The following is a 26,403-nucleotide window of genomic DNA, read 5'->3' as shown; positions in this document are numbered from 1 at the left end:
AGAGAGAGAGAGGAGAGAGAGAGAGAGAGAGAGAGAGAGAGAGAGAGAGAGAGAGGAGAGAGAGAGAGAGAGAGAGAGAGAGAGAGAGAGAGAGAGAGAGAGAGAGAGAGAGAGAGAGAGAGAGAGAGAGAGAGAGAGAGAGAGTGGGTGTGTGTTCAACCTCCACCTAAAGGAACAACTTACACATCAATACTACATCGCTTAGTCAATACCGGTAGTGGTTTTTCGAGAAGCCTCACTTTCAAATATTTGTATGCTGATAAATCTTTGGTCAATTGTAGAATCCCACTCATTTATACTAATAATAAAAAAGGTTTTATAACAAAAGTATTTACTTCAATAGTTATCTGAAATCTATACATTATAGGTAATAAGTAAGATATTCTTAACAATAGAGAAAAATTTATTCTACCAATCATCTCTCTCTCTCCCGCTCTCTGTAACACTATCTCCAAGATATATCTTTGTGCCTGCCTTATTCTTCGCTATCTATAAAATTATGTGAAAACTGCACAACATCTAATAACACCCTAAAAGTATGGAGGCAGGATGGAGATTAAATGAATTTTAATAATTCCTGTACTGAAAAACTTACACATTAAAATAAATAATTTCATAAATCCTAATTCATTTCAATAAATCCTCCTGAAATTTATATAGCGGAATACCACACTGACCAGGATCAAGGACTAGTACTTTTATACATTACTGTAATCTAAACAAGTTCATAAAATAAAAATAATATTCTTTGAGCATTTAACAACAGACTAATCTCACCTTCAATAAAGCATTCCACTGTCAAATCTACTTCTAAAGGAAATTTGGCAGATAATTCAGTACTGAGGTCTAACATAAATCCTTTGATGCCCAGCTACAACACAAACAAAATCAAAATTCCTACCGATATCTGGAAAGTTTTACATCTACCATCACCCAAAACAACAAATTTCAAGTATTCTGTATTTTTACTAACAATACAAACCTTGAACTCTTTATTATGGAATATACTTTTGGCAAAGCTGGGAACTAGCCATAAGACTTTTAGCGAGGTGTAACTACACCACACTAATTAGCAGGGGTATGGGGGTAGTACCCGATACTCAGCTCACACACACACCGGTGTTGTTTTGCGACTGTTGCTGGCAGGAAGGACTTTCAGGGGAATAGGAGAAGGCAGGCCAATTTGTAAAAAGAACTCAAGGTTTGTGTCATTAGAAAAAATAAAAATTACTTTAAATGTAATTACTAAATATAAACATTTCACTCTTTATTAGGGGAAGACTCACCATTTAGGTGAGTGAAAGTCCTAACCAACTGACTGGCTTTTGACCAGGAGTTTTCTTCCCATGATACATACGCATGAGGAGGAATACCCTGACACCTCGCTAAAATCCGAGCCATAGTACACTTTAGCGGCCTGAGCAATCTGTGTGATTGTGTGATATTAGCAGTGTGACTAGTCTAGGTAAGAATTCTCAGAAATCACAGGATTCTTTGAACCAACCATGAACGTACCCAATCCCACCTCACCAGGGGGTATGGGGACGTAAGAAGTACACTATATATTTCTATACAGTACCAGCTTTCATAAGGGAAAATGGTTATTACCTGCAGACAGAGGAGGTCAGCATGCAGAGTACTGTAGGGGCTGTTCCCCAAGAGAGGGGGAGATGAAATAAAGGAAGAGCCAGTCCTTCTTATCATTCACCCAGACTTAATTCTAGGTAACCTCTGCTACTTGTCCATCAAGGAGCTTGAGGTGTTTAAACCACTTGTTGTGCAACCACTACAGGACCAATGGAGAACGTCAAGCAGGTAATGGGTGGTGAAGGTCGTTTGATGCTTCCACACACTCACTGAGGAAAAGGAACAGGATTCAAGGCCCGGTCTATAACCTACGAATCTATGCGAGATCGTGTTCTTGGTGATCTTTCTCTTGACCTTCCCATTGCTGATGAAGTGCTCTTATTCGGGAGCTAGTACCTTCAGTTCTTTAGAGGTAGCACCTCAAGGCTTTCACTGGACAAAGTAGCAGTTGATCTGGGTCATTTGTTACATTGCGGAGACTCTCAATATGGAAGGGCCTAAATCTAGGATTTGCTACTCCCGGATTTGAGTCTTGGCGATAAACTCAGGGACAAAGCTAAGCATTTACCTCTCCCCATTCCCTTGAATGGGAGATGTCGTAGGAAAGACCATAGAATTCACTTACTCCCTTGGCCAAGGCCAAAGTGAGAAGGAAAACTGTCTTCAACATAAGGTGATGATCTGATGCTTGGCGTAATGGTTTGTAAGGGGCTCCAAGAACACAAATCACGTTCCATGGAGGAAGTCTAACTTTCAACTGAGGACAGGTAAGCTTAAAACTCCATATGAGGAGAGACAATCCCAACAATGACAAAATATTCACTCCTTTCAGTCTAGGCAGTCTAGGGTTGTAGCTTAGCAATTAACAATAATAATAAAGGCGAGGCTGAAGACTGAGCGATAGCCTTTCCCCCGCAGAAACCGAGAGGAGCTTTTCCCCTCGAGGGCATGCAAGGAAATCCGCCATTGCTGGAATAAAGGCATCGAAAGGAGAGATACCCCTTCCACGACACCAGCCACAAAAGATAGTCCACATAGCTTGGTAGACTGCAGCTGAAGATTCCCAAAGGTATCTGGACATCATCTTCGCAACCTGTTGCAAAAAATCTCTCGTGGCCCATTATCTAAGTTGCTCTGCTCAGGTTGTCCGAGAACAAATTCCTTTTGCCTGGGATGAAGTGAACCAATAGGGATATCGAGTTGTCTTCTGCCCATTTAGCATCTCCACTGCTAGATGGGAAAGGTGCTGGGAAAATTTTTTTTTATGTAGGCCCATACCCATGTGATGTCACTCATTAACACAAAAGTGACCCGCCCAGGACTGATCTAACTGTTGCATGGCTAAAAAGGTTGCCCTATTTTCTGAAGATTTATAAGCTGGGATCTTTCGGACTCAGACCAGAGCCCGGATGCCGGGTGATGCAGCAGATGGGCCCTCACCCTTCTTTTGACGCATCTGAAAAGACCATCAATTCCAGGGGGAGGACAAGAAGGTCAACCCCTCAGTGGAGATTCTCGTCTGTGACCCACCATTCTAGGTACGTCTTCTGCTCGGGCCCCATGGGGACCAAAGACTCTGGGAAGCCCTCGTGTTGAACTCACCTAGACTTCAGACGCCACTGAAGTGATCGAATTCATAGACGTACACTTACAACGACATTCCAGGGATGATAGGTGACCTATGAGACATAACCACAGCTGAGCTGGGAGTGCATCTTGCTGTAGGAAGAGATTTGTAACCCTCTTAAGTCTCTGGATCCTGTCATCCGAAGGGAAGACTTTCTGCATGTTGGTGTCGATGGTCATTCTCAGGTATACCAGTCTTTGTGTTGGCAGCAGGGAGGACTTCACGAGGTTTACCACAATCCCCAGATTGTGACAAAACTCGAGGAGTCTAAGTGTTGAAGAAGGGTGGCCACTGAGTCTGCAAGAATCAGCCAGTAGTCCAGGTATCTTAGGAGACGGATTCCGATCCTGTGGGTCCAAGTTGACACTAGAGAAAAAACTCATGAAAACCTAAGGTGCTGTCGACAGGAAAAAGCACAGCACATTGAACTGGTATTTTCTCTCATTGTAGATGATCCTTAGATACTTCCTGGAGGACACATGTACTGAGATCTGGAAGTATGCGTCCTTTAGTCTAAAAGCTTCGGGAGTTGCTGGCACAGAGAGAATTCAAAGTCCTGGCAATCTGCAAAGCCCTCTTCCTGCCCCCTTTCAATGACCTTGACCAGGGCAATCCTGAGCTGGTCTTGGAGGGTCTCTGGGTGTGATATAGATGGTCTAGCACCATGCCCTTCCCTTCTGGTGGAGCTGTAGAAGAGTCGTTGAGGCCGCTGATGGTCCTCATGCAGGCCTGCATCTGCCAGGATGCATGGTCAGACACTTTGTAGTAGGCCTCCAAATATCTTGGACTCGCTTCCTTGCAAAGAGTGTCATCATATTCCAAATCCTGGTCATCTTCCATCAACAAACTCTCATCAATAGGAGCTCAGGGTGGGTCATAGTCGTCTTCATAGTGCCTGGAGAATTCCCTAGATGACAAAGGAGTCTTCCTCGCCCCTACTGTTACTCCCAAAGCTGAGGAGCTATGTGCCCTCTTATAACGCTGAGTTGACGTTTTTGCAGAGCAGTTCTTCGGCACAGTCTTTGAGTCCTTACTCTATCTAGGAGAGGGAAGGAACTGTAACAGCAGGGAAGGTCTTGCCTTCTCCCTGCATCTGGAGGATTCGAAGTATCCTTGGGTGAAAAGATGTGTGAAGCCTGCTCTATTCCTTCTGATGAAGCTAGCAGGCTGGAAGTGGCGACAGTTGGTAGGTTTCAGTTAGAGAGAACTCCATTGGGGATGTAAGACCCAGGCTTGTACAGGGGTGCAGGGTGTCTCCTGGAGGAGTAGGATGCCTCTGCCTTCTCCTCTTCTTGGTTGGCATCATTGATGTCATCTCCAACCAGGAGAAATCATGCTGCCACGTCTCCGAGGATCCAGTAAGGTTCGCACCTTAGATTTGATTGGTGACACAATCAATGGGGCTGATGTTCCTGGGGTGGGACCAGAACAGAACTCCTCTGCCTTGGATTGGAAGGCAAAGGGGAGAACTTTGAAGCAACAGAAGTCTACAACAGGCTCATAGGTGTGCTGGTCAAGGCTGCGGGTCTAAGCTTACCTGCGGGAGTCTGAACCGAACCGGTAACTGCCAGGCAAATGGGTACATTTTTACCAAAGGCCAGGACTGAGGATGGTGGTTCACTGGGATGTCCAAAGACATCGTCACCATAAACACGTGTCCCAAAGTTCAAGAAAATTTTAAAATGCCAAGATAATCCAGTAAGTGGAAAAACATCTGTTCTCACTAATGGCTAAAATCATTGTGACTGCTCTGTCAACAAGCGAGGAGGGGGGGCAGGACTTCTCCACTCTTGGTACTACCAGGCACCTATTTACACATTGCTATAAAAGATAAACTTCCAAGTACTCCACCTTTGCTGGTATCTATTCTATGTAAAGAACTATGGTTTGTAATTGTGTAGGAACATGACATTCGTAGATAATTTGTATTTTTCCTAACAATACAAACCTTAGCTATTTATCTAGGGATATTACTTACTGTGAATCTGAAATGACGAACCATAAAATTTAACGAGAGTTAACTACCCATACTGCTAGTTAGCGGAGGTAGAAAGGGGTAGCTTACTACCGCTCCCACTTTCACACCGGTGATTTAGCTCACTTTGTTTGGAGGTAGGACTTCAAGGGGGATAGGGCTGGCGGGCAAGTTTGTATAAATAGCCAAGGTTTGTATCGTTAGGAAAAATAAAAATTATCTACAAATTTGTCATTTGTTCCATAACTGGAATACAAACCTACACTATTTATTTAAGAAGGGTGGACGTCCCAGCCAATTTGGCTTTTGGCTTTACCTGGGGGCTCCTTATCCAAGCATTTTAGTACTCAAAATAAGGAGTCCCTGCGCCTCGCTAAAACCTTGCTACGCAAGGTCCACGGCCTACGCAAGCTGTGTGTTGAGATATTTAGAAGTGTGACTGTCTAGGTAAAGTTATTCAGAGTCTTTTTGTAGGAAAAACTGTTGTAACCAAGATTTTCCTTATACAACCTCGTCAGGGTATGGGGACACAACAGCATTAGCTTCACATTAGGTACACGAGGGAGTATGGTTTACCTGCAGTGGTTTGAGGTCAGCTTATGCAAAGAACCCAGGATGCTGCTTTCCCCAAGAGAGGGGAGGATGAAGAAAACAATAAGAGCCAGTCAAACCTTTTCATTCACGCAGACTAAAACCGGGTAACAGTGCCCTCAACCTTCTGCTACTTGTCCAATAAGAAGCTTGTGGTATACAACCAGCTGTTGTGCAGCCACCACAGGACCGATAGAGATTGTATCGACTTCCTGTGGGTCACGTCTTGCAGGAGAGAGGTTGTGAAAGTCACCTGGATCATTCACACCCTTGCTTGTAGAATCTGCGTCCCAAAGTAATCTGCTTAGGAGGGCCAGGGGCATAGCTATCGTGGGTCGACGTGTTGGATGAGGATCTGGATTCAGAGCGTAACTGATGACTCCAGCAGAGATGATATTTTGGTGATCCTCCTCTTGTCTCTCCCGGTGCTAATGACAAAAGAAGGGACCCTGGTGGGCTGTTGCCGTTCACTTGAGGTAGAGCCCCAAACCTTACCCCTGGTACAGTAATAGATGATCTGGATCGTCAGTTACTGAGTGGAGACTTGTTGTCTAGGAACTGTCACCTCTGGAGACTGTGTCTGGCAACATACTCGGGGATGAAACTGAACGTTGCCTTTCACCCTTCTCATGAATGGGCGATGTCAAAAGAGAGACCATGAAGTTTCTTGACTCGTTTGGCCGCTGTCAAAGTGTGTAGGAACACTGTCTTCTAAACCAGGTAAAAATTTGTTGCCTAGTGAAGTGTAACGTAAGGAGGTCTCCTTAAAGACCGGAGAACTCGAACCATGTTCCGAAATAAATTTTGCAAGAGAAACCTGAATGGATTGCCATGCACACGAACAAGGTATTCTCGGTGGAAGCCTGTCAATTAAAAGAGTAAAAAATAAGTTTGTTCCGTCACTAATACAAACCCTTTCGCTCTTTATTAGGGAATATACTTTCGGCAAAGCTGGAAGACTAGCCATAATACTTTTACCGAGGTATAACTACTCCACCTCTAGTTAGCGAGGGGGTAGGGGGTAGTACTGGCTACCCCGCTCACACACACCTGTGTTGTCTCGCCAACTTTGCTTTTGGCTCAGTTGAGAGTATTTCTTTTTCTTATCTTTTCAGGTGTGACTGTTTTTCTTCTAGGCCGGTATGCGGATTTCTCCTGTACAAATACGACCTCTTCATGTTTCTGGTCGAGACCGACCGACATTCCCTGCAGAAGACACCCGTGTGTGCAAGAGGATACCTGTGCTGAATGTTGGGATTGGTCATCTTCCCAGTGGGAGAGGTTTGATAGGAGATGGAAGAAGTCAAAAGGGGATTCCTCTCATCTGGGGTCATCCTCTAAGAAGAAAAAAAATCGACTTCCTTTTCTGCTTCTTGATCTCTGCCCAAAGCTTCTGCTTACCCAGCCTCCCCAGAGGAACGATCGAGTAGAAGTGGTGACCCTTTAATGCCCAGACAACCCATGGGACTGGAGGACTCCTTTGCTGCCCTTAGCGAAGCAGTGCTTAGGGGAGTCCTTCACCATAGACGATGTTCTCCAGTTGTGGCCTTCCTTGGGGGTCGCTATTCCCCGTTGAAGGGAGGTCTTCTAGACCTTCTTCAATTAGGGACACAGAGAAAACACACTGGCTTCTTCAGAGGTTGACCTCGGTCCTCCTCCTAAAGAATTCAAAGGTTTCGCACTTAAGGAGTCTCTAGTGTCCCGACTTGTTGAAATCTCTGTACCTCCATAGTCACCTTCAAAGCCACATGGGGCCAATCCTGTTCAGAGAGCTGATGAGGCATACTCCCTCATTCTGAGTTCACTCAGCTGGCAGAGGGGATGCAAAGTCCGAGGCTTGTTCCTGCTACTCTCGGAGGACAACTTTATCATACGCGAGTTCAGTCCAACCGAGTGGTCTACGCCACGCGTGGTGATGAGAAGGTTTTTGGACTCGTTCATGCCTCTCTCTAAGCCCTCGGAGTGTGGTTCATCAGAGCATGAGGAAGAGGTATCATCATCCTTCACTCGCCCTACCAGTTCGTCTTGCCCAACTGACTTGACTCATCCTGCCACTTCAACTTGCCCAGTTCCAGCTTTGGACTCTCAGAGAAGCACTCTTCACACTCCCGAGGGAGTTCTGACGAGTGACACTGCGTTACCAACTTCATGAGGTCTCTCGCAATTCCGACAGAGGAGAAGATTAGAACAACTGATGCGATCCGGAGTGATCGCTCAAGCATCGTCCGACATATCCTGCATCGACTAGACAGCACAGATTACCAGCTCGCGATAGCGCTTCAGCTCATGACCACCCTGCAGCATGCAGCAACACAGCAATGTATCATCCAGGGACCACGTAATATCACGCAGCGACTCATGACCAGGCAGCAGCCCGCGATCCCCTTCAGGAAAATTCCTCCTAACGACTCCCTATCCGCCAGAATAAGCGAGTGCGATCGCTATGGCATCACGCGGAATGTTGCCTGTACCTTCTTCAGCTGCCAACAGAAGTCCCGAGAGAATTCCCTCCATGTTACGATCTACTCATACAACCAAACATAAACAACTATCACAAAGCCTTAGAGTCCCTACATCTTCCTTCCTCACGCAGAGAGGATTAAAATGTCCAGATACGTCAACGAATCTTCAGCTGCTGTGTATCAGGCTAAGTGGACAGTCTTCTGTGGTTGGTGTTGTGGAAGGGGTCTCTCTCCTCTCAATGCCTCTATTCCAGCAATAGAGGATTTTCTTGTGAACCTTCGATAGAAAAAACTCCTCCTAGTCTCAGCGGTGAAAGGCTATCGCTCAGCCTTGAGTCTCACCTTTAGATTGAAAGGAATCAACATTTCTTCATCATTGGAATTTTCTCTCCTCATACGGAGTTTCTAGCTTACCTGTCCTAAGTTGGAAGTTAGACCACCTCTATGGAATATGGCTTGTGTCCTTAGATCTCTGAAAGGAACTCCTTACGAACCATTACACCAGGCATCAGATCTTCACCTGACCCTAAATTCAGTCTTCCTACTCACTTTGGTCTCAGCCAAGAAAGTACGTAAGTGATTTTCATGGTCTTCCTTACGACGTCGTCTATTCAAGGGGATCGGGACAGTCAATGATCGGCTTCATCCTAGAGTTTATTGCCACGATTCAAAATCAAAGAGTAGCGAATCCTAGATTCGGGCCCTTCCGGATCGAGAGTCTCCGTAATGTAATCGATGACCCTGATCAACTGCTACTGTGCCCCGTGAGGGCTCTGAGGAGTTAACTTGAGAGAATTACAGGAGCTCGCCGCCGAATGAGAGGTCTCTTCGTCAGCACGGGAAAGGTCAAGAGAAGAATCATTAAGAACACAATTTCAGAAGGGATAGGGTCATAGAACAGGCCTTGAATCCTCATTCTTCTCCACACACGGAAACAGAGCTAAAGGCATTGGTACGTCACTAGCATTCAAGATAAACTACTATGTTACAGGTCCTTCAAGCGGGTGTGTGGAAGCATCATACAACCTTCACTGCCCACTACCTTCAAGAAGTAACCCACAGGAACATGGAGACATTCTCCATCAGACCAGTGTTGGCTGCACATGACAAATTTGGAAATAATTTGTATCCTTCCTAGTAATACAAATCTGGAGCTCTTTATTATGAAGTATTTAATTCAGCAAACCTGAAACCAGCCAATAAGCTTTTTGACAAGGTGTAACTTCCAACGCAAGTTAGCAGAGTAGGAGCAGGGTGGGTTAGCCGAACCACTCACACCACCACTAGCGACTAAGCGTCACTTTTGTAATTGCGACAGACCATTACGGGAGTAAGTGCTGGCGGGTACAGTATGCGTAGAGCTCCAGGTTTGTGTTATTAGGAAAAATACAAATTATTTCCAAATTTTTCATTTGTTCCGGCGTAACATACAAACCTTCCTCTCCTTACTATGGATATTTACTTTCAGCTGGCTGGATATCCAAAAACCAAGTGGCTGGTAACTGTCTCGGGGTGCCTCTTGTGTTCTGTACAGGTTGACCATGAAGGACCCTTGCACCTTGTTATCCTTGTAGGATGATGGCCTGGGCAATCAGTGATGGAAATAAAGAAAGTGTCTTTGAATATTGAATTAAGCATGGAGTAGGGCTGAGCCCTTTACAAAATCTCAATCTTCCTTGACTCCCCTTAAGTGGAGGACGGGGACATAAATATATACAGATATCAGGTTGCCCACAGAGTGTGATATTCACCCACCGATAGGTAAAGTCAGCTGTGCAGAGTTCATCGGATGCCGCAACCCAAGAGAGGGGAGGATGAAGTAGAAAGTGCCCAGTCACTCCCACATTCACCCTAGATTTACTCGCAGGTAATGTCTACCCTCGACTATCTGCTATTGTCCTACAAGGGAGATGGGGTGTATTAGACTACATTTTGAACAGCCACCACAGGACCTATTGAGAATGTGAATAGGCTCCTGTGGGTTATGTCTTGCAGGTAGTGGGCAGTGAACATTGTTTGACGTTTCTACCTGCCAGCTTTAAGTACTTGCTGCAGGGGGCATCTATTGGATGGCGAAGGGTCCGAAGACAGCGCCCTTAACTATCACTTGCCTGTCCACGAGGATATGGAGTTTTTCAAGATTCTTCTCTTGGTCTTCCCCATGCTAACGAAAAGCCTATTGATCTGGGGTTGATTCTCTTCTTGTTCTTTTGAGATATAACCTCAACGCCCTTACAGGGCATAGTAACAGTTGATCAGGACAGTCTCTTAAAGACTGGAGACTCTCAATCCAAAAGGACCCAAATCTAGGATCCAAGTCTTTGCAACAAACTGAGGAATGAAACTAAGTGTGACCTGCCTCCATTACTTTGAATGAGCGACATCGTAAGTGAGACCATGCAACTCACCGACTCTCTTCAGGAAGGCCAGGCCTAGAAAAAAAAGGCCATCTTCAAAGTCAAGACTTTGTCAAAGGCTTGACAAAGAGACTCATAAGGGGCTCCTTTCCATGAATGTAAGACCTTGTCAACGTTCCAAGGAGGTGGTCTAACTTCCGACTAAGAGTCTGGATCGCTCAAAGTTCCGTATGAGGAAGGACAATTCCAGCAGAGGAAATGTTAACTCCATTCAGTTCAAAGACAATGCTCAAGGCTAAGCGAAAGCCTTTCACCGCCGACACCAAGTGGAGTTTTTCCTCCCGGAGGTACAGTAAAATCTCTGCTACTGCTGGAATACAGGCACTGAGTGGAGAGATACCCTGTCCACGATACAAACCAAAAAAGACGGACCATTTCGTCTGATACACTACCGACGACGACTCCTGGAGGTATCCTGCCATGCAATAGCAACTGGCTTCAAAAACTCTCTCTTTGCGAGTAGTTGCTAGATAACCTCGAGTGTAAAGACGTAGCAATAATATTGCTTGGTGCAATATCTTCGCGTGTGGTTGTCTGAGTAGCTCGGGAAGTGGAGGAAGCTCTCTCAGTGCCTCTGTGAACATATGTAGAAGGTCCGGAAACAATTCTGCATGTTACCACAGCAGAGCTATGAGGGTCATTGCTAGATTTCGTGATGCCCTTACTTTGTTCCATAGCCTACTTACTAGGCAAAAAGAAAATGGGGGGGACATCCTGTCCCATGGGTGTTGAAAAGCGTCCTGCCAGAACGCTTGTGGGCCCAGTACTGGTGAGCAGTACACCGGAAGTTTCCAGTTAAGGGAAGTCGTAAACAGGTCGATTGTTAGCAAACTCCATAAAGTCACACCTTTGTGGTTATCTGTTGATTCAAGGCCCATTCAGAACCAACTACTGTATCTGAGTTCAGCTCAGATTGTCCGCCAGCATGTTCTTCTTGCCCTGGATGAACCAGGCTGTTAAGGCTACCGAGTTTTCTTCTGAACATCTGAAGATTTTCACAGCTAGCCGGCATAGGTGCTGTGAAAAGGTATCGTCTTGTTTGTTTATATGGGACACTACTGTAGTGTTGTCTCATCACCACTATGTAATGCTCTGAAAGGAACCAATGGAAGTGCTTGAGGGCCAGGTAGGCTGCCTCATTTCTAGGAGGTTAATGTGGCCCCGCCTTTCGGATTCAGACCAATGCCCAGATACCATCAGGTGTAACAGATGAATGTCTCCTTCCCACCCCCCGCCCTCTTTCCTTTGATGTGTCCGTGATGAGCAACAAATCCAGGGTAGGAGAGAGAAGATCTACTCCTCTGAGGAGGTTGGTGTCTAACACCCACTAACTAATGTCTCTCTTCTGCTCGGGTCCCACCGGTACTAGGGTACTCAGAGGGTCTCTGTGTCGAGACCAGAAGGTCTTCAGCTGTCACTGTAGAGACTGAATATGGAGACAGCCATGGGGCACTAACTTCTTGAGAGATGTTAGATGACCCAGTCATTTCACCACTGATGTGCTGGCAATTTGCCTCTCGAGAGAAAGCTCAGGGCTATCTCTCTGTCTCTTTACCTGATCCTCTGACGGTACTTGACCCCCTGACAAAAAGACCTTGCCTAGTATGGTCTTGACCAGAGGTGGAACAGTCTGAGGAAGGCTGGACTGAGAAGGGGATGCTACCTTCCCTTTCAAAGGAACCTGCCATTCCTCTTCGCAAAGAAGAGCGTTGACAAGGCAAAGTCTGGTGAGGTGCACTGGCTTGCACACCTCTTCCAGTTTATCCAGCTGGGAGTGCGTACTCACAGGGCGAGAGCTAGAAAAGCACGCTGGCTTGTGCCTTGCTCAGTTCTTACAGGTAATTTCTATCTGTGTGTGCTTGCAAGGAGTGTGTGACCATTCACATGGCGAAAGCTGGTAGAGCGCGCTCCCTCCAGTACGCCCAACTGAGAGCGTGCACTCCCAAGATGACAGCGGAAACTGTACACTGGTCTGCGCGCCTTTCACAGTTCTCACAGGCAACAGATCTACCCATGCACACTTTTGAGGGACTCTGTGCATTGGCAAGGCGAAAGTTTTAAAGCACGCTGGCATGCGTGCCTTTCTCAGCTCGGCCAAGTAAGATGTAGTCTACCTGTGTGCATCTGTCTCCCTGAGCACGCTCGCAACGTAGAACTCACCTTTATTCTAGACAATGCTTCTAGTGTGTGCGGGTCTTGATGGAAAGACTCGCCCAAGAGAGCACTACTTGTAGCAGAAGTGAAGCGCACCTCTTAGTCAAGCAGACGACCTCGCCTGCCCACCTTGCTGGGTGGTAGGGTGCACCATGCTGCGCAATACTTGTCCCCTACATTCAGTCCCTGTGAAGAATCCACCACTACCATTAAAATAACAGGCGACCTAGATTGCATGCAGCCCTCCATCAGGCAAAGGAACTTTCCTACCCACTTCACTAGTGATCAGTGAATGGGTGCACAACACTGCGCAAGATTTCCTTGCAAAACTCGGGTCTGTATTCCGCCCAAGTAGGATGGACTCGGGTCTGTGTTCTGCCCAAGTAGGATGGACCAGAGTATTTTTGTACGAACTGTCTCCCGCAGCATCCTGGTGGGAAGCGTTATGCGCTCCTACACGAGGAAGTCTCATATAAGGCTATTAAGGCTACAGGAGACGGGTTATACCAGCAACCTGCCCGTGAGGAAATTTTTCCGCTCCGATCATTGGAAAATGGGATTACCTGAACAACCAATTACCCAGTAGGGTAGACAAAAATTCCCAGGGATTGTGACTGTTGCCCCCCCCCCCCCCCCACAGGTTAGCAAGTTCTATCGAGTGGAACGACAGACCTTGAATCTCAAGAGAAAAGTCAATTCTCCTCGGTTACTCCCAAGAGACCGACTGATTGTGCAGCAGGTAACAACTCCAGTTGATGTCAAGACGTGCAACCAATTGTATGCACCTGGTATGAATGGGGGTGAGAGAATCCTGTCCTCCAACTGCCTCCAATCCAAGTAAGCATGCTTACAGATCAGTAAATCAGGGTAGAGAGTACTCCCTAGAAGAGGATGTTATTACACCGAATATCCTTAATGATTGCTGTCAAGCAAGAGACCGGTCAGTAACGACCGATCGCACACAACTACTTCTGAAAGGTATGATTGAAATGTACCTTCAATCTATTGTTAAACAGGTAATGTATGCATAAGTCCATCTACGAACCAGTGACACAGATTAGGGAGGCAGACGAACATGCGGGCGTAACCCAAATTATTAGTTGTGTCCGGAACTTGGATGAAGAACGTTGATCAACGTTTGCAATTGAGACATCCTCCTTATGAACAACGGAAACATTTGTATTTCTTCGTTTCCAATCAGCAAAACTGGCATAAGTTTCAAATGTTCCCTTCCCAAAAACAGATTCATCTATGTGAAGTTTTTGGTCTAAGTATTTTATTAAAAACTATGACTTCCAATCAGAAAGTTAAAAAGGAACTGCCTTGGATGAAGACAGACCGCATATACAATATCGTCACCCTCATAAACTAACTGCCTAAGTCATTTTTTCCACTTGTTGGGAAATCAAAAAGAAACCATCTCATTTCCTAATTCTTTATATCATTGTCTTGAGTTTCAATTCACAAATTCTTAATAGAAGAATTTGTGAATAAGAATTTGTTAGTTGAAGCTCAACACAATGATATAAAGAATTAGGAAATGAGGTTTTCTTTTTTATTTCCCAACAAGTGGAGAAAATGATTTAGGCAGTTAGTTTATGAGGGTGACGATATGTCTTGTTACAGGAAGGTAGACGGGTAATGCATAACCTGATTTCCCATAAGGAATACAGTATAGCCATCAACACTAATGATTTATTAGAACGGCATTCTAATTGTAAAATGGTCTACAGTCCTTGTCGGTAGAAAGATCACTTGCTCTCATGCCCGTGTGCGGTCACGCATGCATAACTTCTTTGACTGCAGGTAAACTTTTAAAAACTAGTCTTAGCCACCTTGCGGGAATAGCATATGTGCGACGAATCGCACCATTATTGCCCAGGGAATTTGATGGTCGACTAGCTATATTAGTTTTGAGATGCGAGGGCATACGTCCACGAAAAAAAAAAAAAAAAAAAAACATACAGCTAAGGTAGCGATCATACCTCCATCGGTTTGCTTGCTAACGTTCATAAATGCAATGAGAAGCTATCATTCGTAAAACGTAACCAAAAGCTATTATTGTTCCCTTGGGCCTAGAGGCTTGATAAATTATCTTGTAAGGGTATGTCTTACCATCTCGTTGTGCGAGCGCTCCAAAGAGCTATCCATTCCGTAGGGAAACAGCCCGAAAAAATAAGCCCGAAAGATTATGTCTCACGAAACTCGGCGTCTAACGAGAACTAGTTGTGGCCAGGGGCACAATGACCATATGCAGCGGACTCAAGCAATTGGTAGTAAACCATATTTGTGGCAATAACCCCGAGGTTATGACTTGGCAAGAGAGCATGCGCCACAGAAGGAGTTTGTTTCAGCCTTTTTTGGAGTTTTAATGAATGCCTGTACAGTAGTTGTGTAAAACTTCTTCAAGACAAGAGTTTCCCATGAGGAAGCATAGTCTCACATTAGGGTATGTTGGCCCAGAATGCAAAAAACACAAACCCTAGGCAGGTTTGTATAGGTTTGCCAGCAAATGCCTTTTCACTGACCAGCGCTGGTAAGAATCGGCGAACGCTATCCAACGCTGTTGAAATGCTAGTAAGCGCTCACGAGGAGAGCATTGGATCTTACCTTCACGGCTAGACTCAGTAAGTGAGCACTACTTGCTACTGAAGTGGCGCTCACTTGTGGTAACAGTAAGCTGAAGGGTCTCACGAACCCGCCATGGATACTAAGGCGAGCAACCTGAGTTGCTCGCAGACCTTAGTCAGGCAGAAGAGCTCACCCAACCACCTCGCTAGAGCTCAGTAGATGGGTGCGCAACACTGAACATGACTTCTCTACAAAACTAAGGTCCTTGCCAAGTATTCCTGCTCATCCTAACACAAAAAAGGGGTAGTGAGTAGCCTTATGTCATTCCCTCGGAAGGGAACAAAAAAGGTTGAGCTGGACTTGAAGACCAGCCATTTCTCCCTCGTCAGATTGAAACCATAAGGCGCAAGTCCCATAAGGCTTGGCTTCACAAAGCTCCATGAGCTTTGTTGTTCCCAAAGGCACGATGTGACAATAACCCGGAAGAGATGAGTCCTACGAGACTCGTCGATGGGAGAGGAGGCAGCCGCAAGTGGCTGACAGTCGTCGCCATCTGCGGCAAAGATCCCCGAGGGAAGTTGCAATGAAAACTAGTTTCGTGAGTAGGAATTGTAAGTAATCACCAAACTCATTCGTCAACAAGCCCCGAAGAGCAAAGGCGGGGCATGGACATATCCAATTCACATCCGAGGAATTCCACGAAGGTGGAAACCACACAGATGAAGGCAGTCTCTCCTGCAGACGGGAAAGGCAATCAACCTCTGTTGCCACTATCTGCAAGTTCCCTTGCAAACGAGAGTTCCCTTGCAAACGAGGAGATTGCTGAACAGTGGCTGATGGAGGGACTCTCCTTTGAGAGAGAAAGTTGCTCAACACCTGGTGGAGGTTAACTCTCCCTCGAAAAGGAAAAATATACAACACCTGGAGGCGAACCTCCAAGCAGTACTCTCTGTGCTGGCTCCACCTGGATTTCAAGCATCATTGCAGAGATCGAATCCTGAGTCGGCTGTTGAACACTAGACGGACCAGGCATGCTAGGTGACCTAGAAGACACAACCACTGTTGAGCTGTAAGCTCTTTCCATCTGAGGAAGGGGCTTGCTACCTCCCTCAGCCTGTGTACTCTGTCGTCTGATGGAAAAACCTTTTGTAATCTGGTGTCTATGTTAATGCCTGGGTATACCAGTCTTTGCAAGGGTAGCAGTGATGACTTCAAGATTTATCAGGATCCCCAGATTTTGACAAAACTTGAGTAGCCTGTCTCAGTGCTGCAGAAGGGCCGCCCCCGAGTCTGCTTGAATCAGCCAGTCGTCAGGGTATCTTGGGAGACGAAGGCCAATTCTATGAGCCCAAGATAACACTAAGGCAAACACCCTCGTGAAAACCAGGGGTGCTGTGGAAAGGCTGAAGCAGAGTACCTTGAACTGGTATTGCCCATTTTCGTATATGATCTGAAGATACTTCCTTGAAGATGGATGGATTGTTACCTGGAAGAACTGTATGTCTTTGAGATCCAGTGTGCACATGAAGCCCTGTGGCCTCACTGGTTGTATGACCGTGTCTGCTATCTCCATCTTGAATGAAATCTGAAAGACGAACTTGTTCAGAGCCGAGAGATTGATGACTGGTCTCCAGCCTCCCGATGCCTTTTTCACAAGAAAGAGTTGACGGAAAAAGCCTGGGGAATTGTCGAGGACCTCTTGGAGAGTACCCTCTCCAACATGTCCTGGACTTCGGCCCCAGCTCTTTTGCGGATCCCTTTGTGTAAGGGCTCGATGGTACTGGATCCAGAGTCAGTGAGGGAGAGATTGAATGAAAGGAATGCGATACCCTGAACAAATAACGGAGATTGTCCACAGATTGGCCCCACGATGCAGCCACTTCTCCCAGCGCCGTTGAGAGGGTCTCTATAGATGGATCTAGAGGCAAATCGGAAGATACTCATCCGAGACCTCTTAGTACCTCCTCTGCTGGATGAAGGAAGGCGCGAGGAATTTAGAGGACGAACCTGCTCAAAGTGAGCTAGAGGGGCCAGCAATCAGAGAAAAAGCCTTCTTTCTGGCTGCCGTTAAACTCTAAGACCAGGGCAAGGCTGCACTGATCTTGGGTAGTTGTTAGGTCCCATATACATGATCCAAGATGCATATCCTTGCTTTCCTGAGGGGTAGTCTCCAGGTTAGACAACTCACTGATGGCTCTCAGGAAAGTTAGGACTTGCCAGAAGGTATTATCCGACTCTCTTCGGTCGGCTTCAGAGTGGAACTTAAGGCTACCTGCCCTTGTGATATGGTCATCATCCAAGTCTAAATCATGATCCCCCTCCAAGTTCTCACGAGTCCGGGGTGAGTCAAGGTCGTCTAATGAAGGGATGTCACCTGATACTCCTGCTATTGGAGAAGATCTCGCCCTCTCTTCCAGGAGAGCTGCTAGAGCCTTCGAGTTCTTAGGAACTGTCTTGGCATCCTTAGACTTTCTGCGAGACAGCAGGTGTTCCTCCAGCAAAGGTCTGGAAGGTACTTGCCCTTCCACAGCAGTCTAAACCTCTCTTGCAGAAGGTTTCTTGTCCTCCGGAGGTGGTCTGGAGATGGGGCATAGTTCCAAGGGCACAACTTCGATTGGCGAGGGCCTGAAGCAAGGGACAAGCGAAATCTCTTTAGGAGATCCCATGTCTGTGCTCGAAAGTGGATAGAGAAGGTCGGCATGGGGAGGAGTCTGTTTTGGCATCCTCCTCTTCTGTTTTGTCATCAGGATCGGTGTCAATTCCAGACGAGAGTAGTCCTGCTGAATCCCGTACACCCCCCTTGCAGCTCCATGTTGTCCTCCAATGGCGAGAGAACCATGGGGGAACTGGGGCTCTGCTAGAGACGATTCTCTTCCTAGGGTCCGTCGAGAAAATAGAAGAGGAGAAGAAACCAACTTCTTCCAGGAAATCCTCGGAGTAGAGCCTATCGCCGTCCTCTGATTAGATGGTTGTGATGAGGACACAGACCTCTGTGCTTGCTGCATTGAGTCAACAACTGCCTGCCTGATGACTTTGACCAAGGAGTCAAACCAAGATGATTGTTTTCCCACAGCCGACAGGTTCGAGGTGTCTCTGGGAAGGCCTGGAGGTGGCAATTGCCTCCTTGGGAAACATGGCCTTGGTGCCTGCAACTGAGGGGGAGAAGGTTGCCTACCTTGGCATCTCAGGATCCTCTTGGGTGACCTTCCTGGGGCAATCTGGAAAAATGAGAACACCAGTGAACTTGTTTGGTGGTTCCCTGAACCCTTCAGGGAAAGGAATGGGATGTTCGCCTCTTGCTGGGGGCTTAACACCAGGTGAAGGTTGCTCCAGCTCCACTGTTGCTGTTGCTTCCCTGCTGGATTTTCGGGGCTCTGGGCCCTTTTTATTCGCGAGTGAAGTGCAAGTGAAAGATTGAAGATTGCGCGTGGAAACCTGAATTTCAGGCGTTGGAGATGGTGAACGTAGAGGAGAGGGCAGGACAGGTCTTGAAGACTTCCGACAGGTTAGAGAGTGACGATCATGTGCTCAAGAGTAACAAGCAGGAGAGTGACGAGTCATCGAGCAGGTGTTCATCAACGAGCAGGAGAGTGACGTGATGACGAGTGATGCATTGGCGAGCAACACGCTGGCATGCGACTCATTGGAGAGCGACGCGCAGGATTGTAAATGGTCGGAAAGCTTCGTGTTGGAGATTGTCTGGGAGGGCGAGATGACGAGCAGCGTGCTGGAAGAATGCTCGCTGGTGAATGCCGAGCTGATGGAATTGCGAAGAGACTCGTGAGCGTGTGTTGAAGATGGGGGCCGAGTGTCCAGAAGAAGAGTGACAATCCTCAGCAGGCAAACGAAGATCTGCAGTGCATCGATCACGAGCTGGTGAGTGACGATCGCGAGGTGTTGAGTGAAGATCGCGTCAAGAACGGCGATCGCGAGGTGTTGAGTGAAGATCGCGTCAAGAACGGCGATCGCGAGGTGTTAAGTGAAGATCGCGTCAAGAACGGCGATCGCGAGGTGTTGAGTGAAGATCGCGTCAAGAACGGCGATCGCGAGGTGTTGAGTGAAGATCGCGTCAAGAACGGCGATCACGAGCAGGAGAAGAGCGTTGCCATCTCAAACTGAAGCACTGCTTGACAGAGGGCGAGGCTGAGCCTCTATGAGCACGAAGAAGACTGCGATCACTGGAAGACAGAGATCCTCGTCAATAGAAGGTCACCGATGGAGAGGCGAGTGGGAGTGCTGGTCTCGTCAGCTCGCATGACTAGCAGGATTGGGAGAAAGCGAGAGATAGGCCTCGCAGAGAGCTAGCACATCAATAGGAGACAGGACTTCTACTACGGAGGAACCAGGAGAAGGACCCATCTGGACCCCATGCTGCAGAAGTTCAAGGAGGAGGACCAGCCACACCCAGCGACAGCCAACCTGCAACAAATCAGACAATGAAAAGTATTAGCCCAAGGGCGGAGGCGAAGTTGCTTCTCTAGGGGAAGCCGTAATGTCCCCAGATCCCCGAGGTTGCCCTATACGAAGCTGGTCTATGCACCTACTTGACCGCCCCTCGGAAGAGATCGAGCGAGCAGTGGCTTCAGGAAGACATCGGGGGGTCAGAGAAGATGTCCGAGGTTTCTTCATCCTTGAAGAAGACTCCGTAGACAAAGAGTTCCTCAAACTTCCTCCGCCAGTTCCCAAATATCTCCCACTGGGAGGCAGACCACTCCCTACACTCCTCACAGGTGGAACCCTGATCACAACAACCTCCTCTGCATGTCGGACACAACGAGTGGGGGGTCGGTCTCGGCAGAGGAAGTGAAGGAGCCACAAGAGTGACCTTCAGGTCCTGGGCAAGTCCGCAAGAGGACGCAGAAGAAGGAACACGCATAACTGAAATGAAAAGATTACAAAGGCCAAGTCTTTTGAGAGCAGAGACCGGACACGTCCATTCTCCTCAAGACAAAAAATTTGACTCGGATACTGTACACTGGTGTGAGAGTGAGAGAGGAAGCCGGCAACCCCCACTACCCCTCACTAGCCCTGCTAACTAACGATTGGGTGGTTGCCACCTAGCTTAAAGGTCTTGAATGGCTAGACTGCCAGCTTTGATGAAAGATAATGCCTAATAAATAGCATAAGGTTTGTAATGTCGGAACAAACTACACAGTATTCTAGAAGTTCCATTCCAGCTATGACCAGATTGTGGAATGATCTTGCTAATTGGACAGTTGAATTGGTCGAACTTCAGAAGTTTAAACTTGCAGCAAATGATCTTGAGTAAAACAGACTAATATAATTTGTGTCGGATCTACTTCAACATTGTTACCGATCTTGAAATGTTATATATTCATTATTCTTTGCTTCTCAATTAGTATACGTATTTACTTCCTTTCTTCACTGGGCTATTTTCCCTCTTGGAGCCCTCAGGCTTGTAGCCTCCTGCTTTTCTAACTAAGGTTGTAGCTTAGCTCCTAATAATAATAATAATAATAATGTTGCCCACGGTGTGATGTTGGCATTTATAATGAGATGGACTAAGTTGGACCATTACTTTAGGGTGAAAGGCAGCCCTAATAAAAATCAAAATGCATCAAAAGCTATTCCATGAAGCTATCCAAGATTAAAAACTGTTTATATCTTATTTTTCCTTTCAATTTTTTCAAGTATATCTTCTCATTTGATTATTGATTATTAACCTACAATTCCACGTCATTACTTTGATATACTGTACTGTATAATCATTAAGCAATTTTTTTATTAATAAGTGGGAAAATGGAGACTTTATCGTTGAGTGGGACATACCAGGTCAGAAATTCAAATGTGGGTAAATATTTACTATAGCACAATAATCCTAATGAATAAAGAAGTATTTCTGGTGAATTTATCAATACTTTGAGCTTTCCTGATGCAAACAAATGGAAAAAACACATACTGTATATTTCAAATTTTCGATGTTTTAAAATGTCAAAAGTTATGACTGAAAAATTACATTTGAAAAGGGAAACGAACACAAGAATACCTCTTGACTTAAAGAGTCACCACCTAACCTAACCTGGGAGCAATATTCTTACCTACCGGAGGGAGGGCTATGCCTTCACCCTGCGACCCCCAACCCTTTTAAACCACAATAGCCCAAGATTAAGTTTCAATCTTGTGTTTGTATTACAACCAGTTTCCTCCTGGTAAATCAACACTAAATCATAACATAACGACAACACCAAATCATATTTTGTCAATCATATAACTTGCTTCATGATATATTGCAGACAGATAAACAACACTTTCCCCATATATAAAATCAATTAGAGAAGTAATTAAGAAAGTTTACTCCTGTCGCAACTAATTACATTCACCCCTCTTGGTTAAGTTTGTTGAATGTTGGGACAGATATTGTAATTGTACAAATATCACAAATTTTAAGTAATTTGTATTTTTCCTAACAGTACTTACCTCGAACTACTTTCTTAGGAGTATCTGGGATCTCCTCCCTAACCGACCAAGAATTTTGCGCAGTTCCCCCTATCTCCGTTTTCCCTTGTCGGGTCCCTCCATGGCGGATGGATACGTGCCCTGAGGCGACCCACAATCAAAGATCAGGTAGGGACCAACTAAATGCTGAATGCACATGATAAAATGACTGTGAAGGTCCCTTAGGGAGTAGGGTTCCCCCACTGTATAGGACCAAAAGAGCAGCCCTTAAAGTAAAAGTAAAGTAACATGTGGAAACTATTCGAGATTCCTTATCATAGTCACTCTATCCGAATAGTTTAACGGTTTAGAGGCCGCTCATGAAAGGCAGAGGCAAGGGACAACGACACTGCCCTATCGAACAAAACTGACCATATATACATATGATCAGCACCCAACCCTCTTTCCTCCCAAGCTAGGACCAAGGACGGCCAGGTAATGGCTGCTGATGACTCGGCATATAGACCTATACGCTCCCCCAAACCCCCCATCCTTAGCTCACAAGGTGAAGCTGCAGCAACCGAAGAAACTAACGAGTAAGAGCAGGACTCAAACCCAAGTATGGCGTTCAACAGTCAGGGAAATTACCACATCAGCACCACAACCCCATTTTTATATGTGTACAATGTCCGGCTCTTTTACTTGGCCATTTAACCTTATAGGTGTTAGGGAAATGCTTCCTGAGGGCGCAGCTACAATGTGAGTTTCCCTATCTCATTATAAAAACTAGCAAAAGAGCCAGACTTTGTACACATATAAGTACTCGGATAGAGTTCATATGATAAGGAATCTTGAATAGTTTCCAAAAGTTACTTAAATTTGACTTTAAGGGCTGCTTTTCTGGTCCTATACAGCAAGGGAACCCTACTCCCTAAAGGACGTTCACAGTCATTTTATCATGTGCATTCAAAGGCATTCAGCATTTACTTGGTCTCTACCTAATTTTAATTGGACAAAGGATAATATTTCTACAATTACAATATCTATCCCGATTTCTAACAAACTTAACCAAGATTAAGAATGTATATACTTAGCTATGTCTATCATCAATTTTCTAAAGCATGCAGGAGCTACCTGTGAAACATTGGAAAGGTAACAAAAAATATTAAATTTTTGTAAATCTTACAATACCTACATAATAATTTTACTTACAATACCTACATAATAATTTTAGGGTAGTATTATACTTTATTACAGGGCAATGTAACCTAGGGAAAAAACTACTTTTTTCTATAGGAAAAATTCCGCTCTCTTCGAAAATGACACTCATTCCCGTCGCAAATGATTACTTTCATAAATATGTATATATCTATATCCAACGATAATGGGGGACCCCCAGTGGGAATTTGGGGTTTTGGGTGGGGAAAACATACTGGGGAAAGGTATATAATGGTAAAACAAGCCTTTTCTTCTCTATACATTACCTTCTTGGATGTGTAATAAACCGATGAAAAAATATTGAGCTGCGCAATCTAACATTAGCAATGTTAGCGTAACATGCTAACATTAGTAGTGTTTTTCATTTATTTTTTTACATTCTACGGGTCGATTGTAGTCGCTCTCATTCGTTCGTTTGTACAAAGCAGGTTTCAACCTTCTGCGCATAAACTCCTCTCACCTGCGCAAAGACTTCTCCTCCACCAATAAGATATATTCTTCTCTACCCGCCACATTTAACTATTCGACTGGATCAAGTATTTGACTTGATCCAGTACAGTGAGCCCTCGTTTATCACGGTAGATAGGTTCCAGACCCGACCGCGATAGGTGAAAATCCGCGAAGTAGTGACACCATATTTACGTATTTATTTAACATGTAAATTCAGACTTTTAAAACCTTCCCTTGTACGTAGTACTGTTAACAAACTACCCTTTAATGTACAGAACACTTAATGCATGTACTACAGTAGCCTAAACTAAAACAGGCACAAATATTAAAGGCGATTTTATATCATGCGTTTCCTAAACACTCCAAAAAGCACGATAAAAAATGGCAACCAATTTTTGTTTACGTTTATCTCTGATCATAATGAAGAAACAAACGCATTTAGTGTACACATCTGTGTATAGGTTAGTTTTTGCATCGATTATATTGATCATACAGTATGTTGTTTTTGTTATTACCAATGTTTTACTTAATTTTTCTTAGGACTTCCAAATGAAATGTTTTTCTTTACGGGCGGCGTCATAAAGTACGCTCCATCTTCGATTGTAATAACAAACGAAGGCATTTAACGCGCATGATGAAAGAGATAAATAATGATATTACAGTAAAAGCTTTTAGAAAATATGTTATTACAAATATTATTTACCGTATCTATATAAAATCATACATATGTAGCAAAGCAGGAAAACAATTTGAGAGAGAGAGAGAGAGAGAGAGAGAGAGAGAGAGAGAGAGAGAGAGAGAGAGAGAGAGAGAGATTGTTTTACGTACGCAAATGTAAATTTTAAACAAAAAAAATCGCCCCATTTCATATAAAATAGGTTATTACAAATATTTTACTTTATCATATTACAGTAGTCTGTATAATACTGTAAAGTTCAGTGCAGTATGATGTTGTTAATCGTGGCAATGAAATTCTCACGAAACAAAAACACAGCATTTGATTACAACAGCTGATTCATTCTCTCTCTCTCTCTCTCTCTCTCTCTCTCTCTCTCTCTCTCTCTCTCTCTCTCTCTCTCTCTTCGTGTTATACAATACTTACATATAGATGAAGAAACTAAAATTAGTTTTCTTTGTGTCAATTAAATACGAAACGAAAAAATTATGCCGAGTCTACATCCATTTCACTCGTTGCTAAAAATACGGCATCCGATTTCATCAGTAAACCACTATTTTTTGGGAAACATCATTTTATTCTAGAAAATTGCTACTCTTTAAATAGTTAATTGCACATTAAGAAAGCGTGTACTTTTGTTTTCAAGTTTCGGGTGTGTTTTAAAAATCGAGTATTGTTGACTTTTTTGTATTACTTTTGGCTGTGATCAGATCAGCTGACGTCTAGCTGCCGCTCTTGAGAGCGTACGAATACACTAACAAAGTATCGTTTATACCATTTCTTAACTTATTCAAACCGTCTATACAGTTGATATTACATGAGCACCAATGTGTTATAACCTATCAAATTTTTTTGTTTTTACATTTAAAACAACACACACACACACACACACACACACACACACACACTCTCTCTCTCTCTCTCTCTATCTCTCTGACAGATGATATCTTTGTTGCTCCTCAAAGTTTCATTTATATTGAAAATCAATCATGATTCAATTTTCCTTACTTTCTCCAATCTCGCACCATCGGTCACATCGCGGTATTTTCGAAATTCCCAGAAAATCCGCGATATATGTATATACATACGTAATGAAAAAAATCCGCGAAGTGGTGAATCCGCGGTGGTCGAACCGCGAAGTAGCGAGGGATCACTGTACAACTATACCATTCCTTTCATGCAATACCCTCGTATACATATTACGTTTGACCCAAGAATTACTAGTTTTATTATCCGATATCTTATAAAATCACCTCATGTTATATTCCCATTAAATATTATTTATCATACACTCCATTTTATCTTGCTATATTACTTTTATACATTTTGTTATTACCTTGTTGAGCCCAGACTTCACATAAATACTTGCTCTGGACAAGTTTCTCATTCTGGTTCATTCATGATTACTCTCTGGACTCCGTTGCTTTTCCATTAACCAATCACGAACCTATACGTATGGAAAGTTTGCACAAGGGGGTTGATATTTCCCAACCCCCACCTTCCAACAAACCCTTTTCCATGGAAACCTTTGTCCAAGTCAGGTCTTTGTTTGTTCAAGTGACGTCTTTTTGCGTATTTTACGATGGAAGCTATAGAAACTTGTAACGACTGCAGTAATCCATACTTGAATGCATTTTGGTGAATTCCAATGTTGATAATTTTCTTAAATCTCATAATGTAATAGTCCAACGTTTACAGCGTCCCAAGTGCAGTACTAAGCCGAGACAAAGAAGAAACGGCGATGTGGATATACAGAAGTTAAGACGTCACAGTCGCAACACCCCAGTGACCCAAAAGTTTCGTCGTCGCGGTCGGAAAACTAAGTTGTTAATTTCTTTAATTTTATATGTTTGCAGGTAAAACCTTGGCTAGGGGTTGTGACCTGGGAACTACTAGGTATGGTTAGGTGGATTTGTTAGGTTCTGTACCCTTTTATATATTGTGTAAAGGGTATATAATTAGCGAAGCATTGCTAACGTAAGCAATGTCAGCGTAACATTGCTAATGTTAGCGTGCACAGTACATACATTCTTGATGAGTGAAAAGAGGACGGAATTTGAACAAGAGCCATTATATTTAAACATTTCAACATAAAATATATGTTCGCCTGTAGAAAATAACAGGATTTAACCGGTTTTCACCTTCATTTCATCCGCAACAACAACCACCAGTTCGGCTACCTGAAGTTACTCGAACTGGTTGTTCTATATGTATGCGGTTGGAATGAAGGTCAAATTCAGTTAAATCACATCACTTCCTACAGGAAACCATATATTTTC

The 26,403-nt window shown here is 44.6% G+C and overlaps 1 protein-coding gene across 4 annotated transcripts in view; it reads right to left on the bottom strand.

Annotated features, from left to right (window-relative positions):
• The window catches only part of LOC137631840 (polyadenylate-binding protein-interacting protein 2B-like), a 271,444-nt gene that overhangs the window by 242,650 nt on the left and 2,391 nt on the right, over positions 1–26,403 (bottom strand). The gene's annotated exons all lie outside the window — the stretch shown is intronic.

This window comes from Palaemon carinicauda, chromosome 40 (genome assembly GCF_036898095.1).
Source record: "Palaemon carinicauda isolate YSFRI2023 chromosome 40, ASM3689809v2, whole genome shotgun sequence".
Classification (NCBI taxonomy): Eukaryota; Metazoa; Arthropoda; class Malacostraca; order Decapoda; family Palaemonidae; genus Palaemon; species Palaemon carinicauda.
This window is presented reverse-complemented; position numbering and strand designations above follow the sequence as displayed.